This window comes from Eptatretus burgeri, chromosome 10 (assembly GCF_056783735.1).
Source record: "Eptatretus burgeri isolate ZD-2024b chromosome 10, Ebu_testis_v1, whole genome shotgun sequence".
Taxonomy (NCBI): domain Eukaryota; kingdom Metazoa; phylum Chordata; class Myxini; order Myxiniformes; family Myxinidae; genus Eptatretus; species Eptatretus burgeri.
In genome coordinates, this window is record NC_140970.1 from 8343744 (window position 1) to 8354186 (window position 10443).

Sequence of the window (10443 nt, forward strand, 5' to 3'; positions counted from 1 at the left end):
TGTCTAAAACGGGTGTCATCTTGCGCCGGGGTGTGCATACTGACGTCAGTGCCGGCGTGGGCCCCGTTGGCGTCGCAGATGTCACGGGTTCGCTGTCGAGGTCAGGCAGTTGCGGTGTTACAACGGGTGCAGGTACAGTGATGCGGGTTGCTAGATCATCATAGATAGACCGGGGTGGCAGCTGGTCATTGCGAACTGGGCTAAACTTGCGCAGGAATTTCCTGTTCCGAAGTGTGACTCTGCCCGAGACGTCGATCTTGATCACGTATTGGTCGTGTTGGCGTACCTCCACGATACTGCCTGTCTTGTCCCATTTTTTGGGTGGAATCCTGTCTGGTTCTGTACGCGGACTTGGTCCCCTACAGCAAGTGGCGGAAGGCGTTTGGTGTGTTCTGCCCAGGTGTCGGCTGTGCGGATATGACGTTTGCGGAGGGCCTCCTCCCTCGCTTTCAGGGTCTCATGCCAAGTGTCGTGCGGTCTGTACTTCCCGGGGATAATTGGGATGAAATCGCGTATCGGGCGGCCGAAGACACACATTGCCGGGGAGATCTTCGTGTCAGGGTCAGGCGTGTTACAATATTGTAGTATCGCTCTCTGCACAGCGTCAGTGTCAAGTTCTCCCTGCGGGCTGGTGTTGTCCGTGATAAGTCGTTTCATTGTCTTAACTCCAATCTCCGCGCGACAGTTGCTGTGAGGGAAGGCCACCGATGACAAGCGGTGGTGTACGCCCCATCTGTGCAGGAATGACCTGGTCTCGGTGGAGGTGAACTCCGGTCCCCCATCCGACGCGAGCTCTTCTGGTGTCCCGTACGTCACGAAGGCGCGACGTAAGTGGTTTATGAGTCCGGCGGCGCCACCCGTCGACTTTGAGATGATCGGCCAGTTCGAGTATCTGTCCACTGTCACAAGGTAGTGTGCACCCCTGTGTACAAAGAAGTCCGAGCACACTGCCTGAAAGGGGTAAACGACCGGAATAGGTGGAGTTGGTGGCGCTCCAGGCTGTGATGGTGCCATCCGGTGGCAGTGTTCGCAGTTTTTCCGAGTGGCGCTGATGTCGGCCGACATGCCTGGCCAGAATACAGAGGATTCTGCGCGGGCGGTCATCATTGATACGCCCTGGTGGGCAGCGTGTAGGGCGCTCAGCACATCGCCGCGGAGTGAGAGTGGTATGACTACTCGGTCCTTGTATAGGATCACTCCATCTGTCGATGTAATGTTCTCGCGGTACTGGTGATAGTCGCGAATTGTCTCTGGCATCTCGATTTTTGAGTCGGGGATGCCGTTCATTGTCATTCCCTCCAATATGTGCATATCGCCATCGCTGCTGGTGGCTTCCCTGACGCGATCCCATGTTACTGATCGCAATGATTCGAGGCCCGCGGCACACCATGCCAGGTTGTCCTCCACGTCGTCGTCATACTCCGGCTCAGTTTGGCGTAGGAGGGACAGGACGTCAGTGTGCGTGCTTGGTTGGAGGTGGGTCGCTATGGTGGCATTGTCATCTGGAAGGTTCATGAGTGGAGGTCGCGTGGTGCCAACTGGCCTGCGCGACATGGCATCTGCCGCCTTGTTCTTCATTCCCGGGATATGTATGATGCGGAAGCGATAACGCAAGGTCTTCTCCTTGAGGTTCCTGAGGCGGGGGTTGGGTATGTCGTCAAGTGCTCTGTCCGAAAGGAGTTTCAGCAGTGGTTTGTGGTCTACCGCAACGATCAGGTTCTCGCAGCCCAGTACGAAGTAGCGCGCTTTGTCCAAGGCGTCCGCGACTGCGAGAGCCTCGCCCTCTATGGGCGCGTATCTGGATTCTGCCGCGTGTGTAAATCTGCTGCCGACCAGGGTTATTTTCCATCCATCAGTGCAGCAGAATGGTCTAACTGGCACGCATCGGCAGTGCTTTTGAAGCAACCAGAATCCGATTCCCTCCTTCGACCAGTCCGTGGCGATGCATGTTGGCTTAGTTTTGTCAAATATGCGGACACCGTGTTCGATTTCTTGTACGATCACGTCTTTCGACTCGCGGAATATGTCCTCTAACTCCATGGACCACTGGAAGCGTTCTCCACTTTTCAGGAGCTTCCGGAATGGCTGCATTCGTTCGGCCATACTAAAGGCGTATGCCACCTGGTTGACAAGCCCGAACCACGATCTGACGTCGGTGATGTTACGCGGTTGTGGGAAATCGTGGATTGCTTCCAGGTAGCGGCTGCACGGTCGCACGTCGGTCATGGTGATGGTGAAGCCCGCGAAGTCCACCGTGGGTGCGCTGAAGACAAACTTCTCCGGGTTGAGGATGATTCCATTCCGGCCGCATATATCCAGCCATTGGACCGCCTGGAAGTAGCTCCCCTCAATCGTGTCTGACCATAGGAGCGTGTCATCTACGCACTTGGTCTTGTTACCAATGTCCGCGACGATCTCATCGTATCGTCGTGAGTAACCGTCCCCCGATGCCATATACCCTTGTGGGGCAGATAGGTACCGGTAGCGCCCCCATGGAGTGATGAAGGTCGTCTTGTGGCGGTCGTCCTCGTGTAGGCGGACGCTATGGTAACCGTTCCATGCGTCGAATACTGTCTTGCGCTTCCCGTTAGGTACGCGTCTCGCCTGGTGGAACGGGGATTGGGTGTGGTGGGTCTCGCGGAACGCATGCTTGTTCAAGGCCTGAAAGTCATGCCTCCTTGCTGTGAGTTGTGTGTTAGCTCTCATTCGAGCCTCGACCAAGGTATACAAAAAAAAAAAAAAAAAAAAAAAAAAAAAAAGTCGACGGTGCGTCGCGGCTTGCCATTCTTTTTCGCGCAAATTACCATGCGGTGACACCATGTCACCGGCGTGCCGACGGGTACTTCCTCCAACACGCCGAGCCGAACGTCCTGGTCGAGGCCTGCTTTTACCTCATCTTGCCAATGTATGGCCACAGAGATGGGAGTGTGATGGGCAACCGGTGTCGCGTTCTCACTGAGCATAAGACGTAGTGGCGGGCCGGTCATTCTCGGTAGTGGCTGGTGTGGGCACGTGTTGAATGTGCTCTGAGCATACATCCTGAGTAAATGTGACTGTAGTGCCTCTCTGTTGGCCTCGGTCGCTGGCATGGGGAGTGCGGTCGGCTTGGTCGGCGGCTCCGCGCGTCGCGGGCAGTCGCACAATTCCGAGGTCGTCAGATTCACCTCTCTGAGTGTCGGGAATCTGTCCGAGATCATTCCCAGGTCCATGCAGGCCGCGCGGGAGAGGAATATGCGGTCTGAAGAGTCCGTCACATACGCGATTTGGCACGTCTCCAATCTCCGAGCGTCGTCACTGTTACCGGCGAATCTGACTACCACGGCTCCGAGGATACGAATTCCTCTGTTGTTTGCGGCCTTCATGGTCATGGATACAGGTATGAGGTCCTCGGTACTCAGGCCCATTTGTTGGACGACTTTAATGCCGATCAGGCAGCTCTGGCACCCCGTGTCTGCCATAGCGGGTAGGGTTACCGCGCGGGTGTGTTTCAGGAGGTTAAAACCCAGCGCTTTGTAATCCTCGCGCTTGTTGGTGAGAGTGAGGTTGACGTATGGCTGCGGGTCGGATATGCGTTTCATCCACTTATCGCACATATCATCGTACAGGTGGTGAGCGAGGGGAAGCGTGCGCATTTCGTCCTCTTTGCTGGCCATGGTGACCGTGCATAGCTCGACGAAGGCTGCCGTCTGCTCGTCGTACATCCCGTCAGTCTCCTTAGATGGGGGTCTTGCCGATCGGCCGCCCAGGCACGCCTTGTCGAGGTGATTGTGGCGGTCACACTTCCGGCACTTTTTACCGTATCCGGGGCACTCGGCGCGTCTGGCGCACCATTGAGGCGTTTTGCCGTGGCCCACCTCGCCGCAGTAGATGCATACTCCTTCGGGCTTGGCCTTCCGTTTTTCCGGCCTGGCTCCTACTTTGGCGCGGACGTCCTGTCGCTTTCCCCGCCGATACGAACTACTGATCGCGTCCGTGCTCTGAGTGTCAAGCAGGCGCGATGCCGAGCGTTTTCCAGACTCTTTGGCCTCGATATACTCTATCATGTCCTTTAATGGCATGTCCTGGTTCTTCTCACCGAGTAGGTCAAGTTGTATTGCTTGGTCCGCGATGCCACGGGCAACCACGTTGCGCAATATCTCTTCGGTGAAGTCGTTGACCTGATCGCACCCCGCCTTGGTGCACCTCATTTCATACTTGCACGTGTCCGCCTGCCCCTTGATGCGGGCGTGGAACGACCGGACGGGCTCCTCGTGTCCCTGCCGCATGTTAGACAGGGCCACTCGAGCTACCATCGTGTTCTCCGTCCGGACGGCGAGCGCCTTCATGGCGGCGAGGACGTCTTCTTCATCGCTGCCCACGAGGCTCCGACCCGCCGCGCGAGTGAGGTCCTTTCTCAGCTCCTCCTCACAGCACTCCAGTAGCTGCGCGACTATGTCAGGTCCGACAAGCTTAGTACCTGTTTTGTATTCGCCCCAGCGGGTTATGAAGTACGACCAGGCCTCGCCCGTTCCGGCCAGTGCTATGGAGGGACGCTTGAGTTTCTCCATCTTGGCATTCGAGCTCGCCGCCCTGGGGGCGGCGACGTGCACAGTGGCGTGTATACTCAACATGGCCGCCACCACTGCCGCCTCTGCGTGTGTAGCCATATAGTCACAACCCTCGATCGGGCACTCTGCTTCCACCGGCGCCATAGGAACAGCTATTCTGGAGTAAACGTTCTATTTTCGGTGATGCACACGTGTGTACAGTGTCCTGGGGGCGAAGATTGGGTACAGAACCCGAGAAATCCAAACTCACTGTCGACGTTCTCGTGGTCCGTTTTCACCCAGTCGTGTCCTCCTCAGCACCGACGATCTTTACTCGACTGCATCAAGTTGTTTGATTATAAATAAGAACAGAGTTCAATTTGTTCGACCACTTTATTAGCGTGGAACGACAATAATCAAACAAGTATTGAACAGGTTGAAACACCCACAACATCCCTGGCTCCGGGTCAGGCTGCGCATGCGCACTGGCCCAGGGGACCGTCGATATGTAGAATTACCGTAAAGTACAATGTTCTCTAGGGAAAAAAATAATTGAATAAATAAATAAACACTTTGTGGTGAATTGAGGTGAATTGAGGGACATGACGCGGGATCACATGTTGTGCGTCTCGCGTATAAGGGGAGGTCTCTGCGGCACGAGTGGTTGTCCCCGGGGCATTGCCATTTACATCGGCTGTTCACTTGATGCTCGTTAACTGAAGGTGCTCATTGACTGGTGAGAATGGAGATTATATCGAACTCCGTGCTTACGCGGATTTATTCTGCAATGATTAATCGCACATGTATACGTTACTGCTTATGTACTCCTAGCTGAACCTGTATTCCCTGGTGTGCCCGTAGAAGCGGCTCCAATCAAATGGAATAAAGCCTAAACTCTGAAGGTTCATCTCTCGCTCTCATTTCACACTTCCGGTCATGATCTCCCGGCATGCATCATTCCCCATGAGAAAAACCGGAAACAAAAAAAAACCAGAAACAAAAAAAAAACGGAAGCAAAATGGTCATAGCCAACGACACAGATTCACAATTGCCAGGGTATTGTGTTGTTTTTGTTGTTTCCTATTCTCTCATGTGCACGTGTTAAGTAACATTCACAAGATAGAAATAAAACCCAATCGTGTTTATACACCGCACAGCGTTTAAAAAAAACCGGAAGCAAAAGGTGATAACTAACGACACGGATTCCAAATAGCCAGGGGTATTGTGTTGTTGTTTCCTATTCTCTCACGTGCACTCGTCAAGTACCGTATTTTCACGACCAAAAGGCGCACCGTGCCAAAAGGCGCAGTCTCAGTTGTGTGTGCCGTTCCTGTATTTGACACACACATAAGGCGCTCCTCACGATAGGGCGCGGGTTTTATATGAATATCCTCTACTACGTACGTCCGCCGTACAACAACACACTCACACAAGCACACAAGTGTGCGTATTTAAAAATAGATCGGGAGCAAAATTGAGTTTGGTTGTGCTTTATTAAAGTATTAGTTACAAAAATACTAAAACAATCAAATACCGGTAATAGTCTTTAATCAAATCCATCGAAATCCTCATCCTCTGTTTCGGAATCGAACTGCGCTAAACCCAACCTAGCAGGTCCACCTTCCTCGCCGTCAGAGTCACTTTCTGCACCGTGCGGCTCCTCCGAAATGATGCCGGCTTTAGCGAAAGCTCGGACAACAGTGCCAGCAGACACGTTAGCCCAGGCATCAACAATCCAGTGGCAAACTGTGGCGTAACTCGCCCGGCACTGCCTTCCACCCTTTGTGAAGCTGTGCTCTCCTTCGGTCATCCACCGCTCCCACGCCGCTCGCAGCCTCACTTTGAACGGCCGGTTCACGCCGATGGCTCGGCTGGATCCGTTTGTCGCAGATGTGCTTGCTGCAGTAGGAGCGGAAGTTTTCCATCATTTCTTGATAATCCGCCGGACGTTGCTGCGCTATCGTAGTCCTGGTCCGGATGGAAAAATGGCACCGTTTCATGAAGCGAAAGCACCAAGACGGACCTCCGTGGAAATGTTCGATTTTCATTTCCTCCGCTATCGATACTGCCTTCAGTCGGATCGTGACCGTCGAAACGCTCCTCCCACTTGCTCTTTGCTCAACGATCCACTGCTCAAGTCTTTCCTCCAACTCTGGCCACCTCGCCTTGTTTCCACGGAAACTCAGCTGCGTCTTCTTCACCTGTCGCAGCTCGTTTTCCAGCTTCCTCCACTTTCGAACCATCGACTCGTTGATCTGGAAATTCCTCGCCGCGGCTCGATTCCCATGTTCCTCCGCATAGCTGATCGCCTTCAGTTTAAACTGAGCTTCATAAGCGTGTCTCTTTGCCATTTTCGGGGTTGTTAAAACAGCAATGTTCTGCATACCGCACATACCTGTTCTTTTATACACACAAAGGGCGCACTGCACTATAGGGCGCGTCGCACATTTTGACAAAAATCTAAGACGTTTATATGCGCCTTATAGTCGTGAAAATACGGTATTAAGCTCACTTCGATTGCTATAAACACATACTTATCGAAATAACTGAACTGCAGGGACTCTGGCTGTTTGTGTGCAAAAGGCTTCCAGATTTGTAACAATATAAGGCAACTGGTCTGGTTCAAGCAGCGACTGAGCTTGGCCGCCCAGCGGGGAAACACCATCAGCATTCTCGCTTCGGCACAGGAAGAACAAAATACCGCATTACACCATTTTGAAGTGTGTATTTTTATGGGGGGGGGGGGGGAATTTCACTCCTTTATTATTATTTAGTTTTTTCAAATCTTAAAAAAAATCTTTTTAAAAACTTCCATTTACTTGGTTGAAGTTTAATTAAACACGCGCCATGTTAAGGTGAATAGAACAGCTTAATAGGTCCGTCCTCGGAAAACCAAAACAAACAAACAATTTTATTACTAATAATGTTAACAATAATAATGGTAGTAGTTATCACTCTCATGGAGTTATGGGGTATATGTGTACGTCCGGATGCATTATGTAGCCAAATTTCAAGGGATTGAATTTTTCATAAATTAAAATGAGTGCATGACTTTTTTTTTCAGGGAAAGAAGCTATAATTTAATTCTATCATTTTGACAACCTTTTATGTTATATCCACCAGCGACATAAATTACGATTTTTGTGTGTAATTTCGGCTTTAGCCCGAGTTTTCAAGGCTAAATAGTGTAAAAACACAGAAAGGTCGCCTGTTTTTATCTTTGCCAGTGGTCTTCGGGGGGGGGGGGGATGCAAATTCTCTGGATGTAAATGCTCATTGTGGAGCAACGCTCCATTTGTAAGAGGATATTAGAAGTCCCACCCTTTACAGTACAGTATTCCTGTCCCCACGTTTTCCAGTGCAGAGAGGTGTTTTGAATTATACATTTGAATAAGGATAATAACACAACCCCCTTGGCCATTCCCATAGGGAGTGGGTGATCTCGAAAAATGTCCATGCATCACACGAAGAAGCAGGACGTTGAGCATTTCACCTTCGGACGACATTTTTTCCATTCAAAATGATACGTCAGCAATAATGGTAATAGCGCAATCTCCACCACGTAATGCCTGATCCACGAGAATGTATCGGGCCCAAAACATTATTGAAGTATTATGCTATACACTACTATATCGTTTTTGGCCCGATCTCTCAATGGTAAAGAATCACCTTAAAAAAATTAAATAATTCTCGTATCCAGATCCGGATTCAGATCTTCAACAAAATTGAAACAAGAGGTCCTTGTGACATACCTAACCTGTGCACCAAGTTTTGTCCGAATCTGTTCGCAACGTTTTTGAGATATCGTGCGACACTGTATATCGGTTTCGCCCCATTTCTCAATGGTGAAGAATCACTTAAAAAATCTAATAGTAGGATCCGGATCAGGATCTTCATCAAAATCGAAACAGTTCGTTGTGGTCACACACTCAAACTGTCCACCAAGTTTCATCCGAATCCATCTTTAACTTTTTGAGATATCGTGTTATATATCTGTTTTGCGCGATCTCTCAATGGTGAAGAATCCTGCAAAAAAAACTTTGTCAGATCTGGATCAGGATCTTCACCGAAATTGAATCAATTCTTCCTTGTCACACACACAATGTGTCCACCAAGTTTAATCCGAAACCGTCCACAACTTTTTGAGATATCGTGCTAGATATCATTTTTAGGCCTATTTCTCAATGGTGACGAATCAGTTTAAAAAATCTAATAGTCGGATACGGATCCGGATCTTCACCAAAATCTTATCAATTCATCCTTGTCAAATACCAAACCTGCCCACAAAATTTCATCTGGATCATCAACAACTTTTTGAGATATCCTGTTGTGGGGGAAAAATTTATATAAATGTATTTTAAATTATAACAAATGGAGTTTCAGAAATGTAACTTTTATGCTGCAAGTTGAATTGGCTGTCATTTCTGGCCAAAAGACTTTTACCCTAAATGATAAGAAATGTGTTGTTCTGGAGCAGAGTGACCGAGCTGATAAATGAACCTTTGCTTAGAAAATGTACAAAGTGGCTTTTCGTCTAAAGGACACATCTACAGTCTGGGTGAATATCCCCCAACCTCTCTCTCTCATTGAAGTATAAAATGCTTTGAAAGGCACATTGTTCTGAGTGCAAGCACGTGAGGAAGTATAGTACCTCAGTGGCTTGTACTCCTTGGAACTGACCAAGTACCAAGTTAGATTAAAACTCTGATGTAATGTAGAAGTGAATTGAATCGGGCTGGTCTAACTGTTAACTAAAGTAAGAATAAATGAAATAGAACCAAATAATATTGCAATCAAATGGGGATTCTTAAGTTCATTGTACAAGGGTGAGAAGTGTATGGTGTATAATTAGGAAATAAATTGTTTCACAAGGAAGGACTTGTGTGGACATCAGTTTTATCAGTGTCGATAGGGTTTTTGTAGGATTTTATAACCAAACCGGACAAACGTTAAACTCTGTCTGTAGTCAAATAGGATTCCACAATCAGCCAGTTAGAATCCTTCAGGAGGACAATGATCACAACAAGGTGGGTTTAAAAAATCCACATCAGTTGGTGCCGAGTCTCGGATTCGAACCGACGTTGGTGCGGTGCTCATGACCGGAGGTGCTTAATCTGCCGGAGGCAGTGCCTGGAGGAACGACAAGTGCTTGAGCGAAGGTAAGGGAGAGCGCTCTCAGCAGGTAACTCATTTCGAACAAAGAAAAGTTCATTGTCAGATAATTTTATTGAGAGAAAGAAGAGGATCCGGCGGAGGGAGTCCGTTTTAAAGTAAACGATAAGTACTGCAGTTGTTTCAGAAAAGTGCTGGAGAAGAAGGAGTCAGATGACAAGAAGAGGCTCGTTGAGGAGCCAGATGCGTAATTAAATGGGCATGATGAAGCGACATGCCACATGTTTGCATTGATACGGACCGGCTGTGAGAGAGACGCCGAGGACACGGCTGAGATGCCGAGATAGGGTTAAAACAGATAAATATTATAAGTTACCTGTTTGTAAGAGTAATAAGAGTTACTTTTTGTTCATTGAACTCACTGGAAGTTTGTTGGCAGTGAGGTTGTTATATTATATTGTGTGGAGGTTTTACGGATTTATAAATTCAATGATTTGCACGAAACGTTTTGTGGAGTGCAGGAGACGATTAACCGGCTGGGAGCGTGGTTGGTGATTTGCATTGAGATGCATGTGTTCCTGAGAGTAAAAAAAAAAAAAAAATGAAACTTGTGCGATTCCAATATTCACTGCAATGAAACGTGTTCTGTTGGGATTTTGACGATATTTTAACTCGTGCTGAGTTGAGCTGTGGGTCTGTTTGAAATGGCATGTTATGCATTCTTTGCGTTGTATTTCCACGCGAAGGTCGCAAACTACACTGTGTGAGACCCCCCTCCACTCGATCTGTGGGGGGTGGCATATCT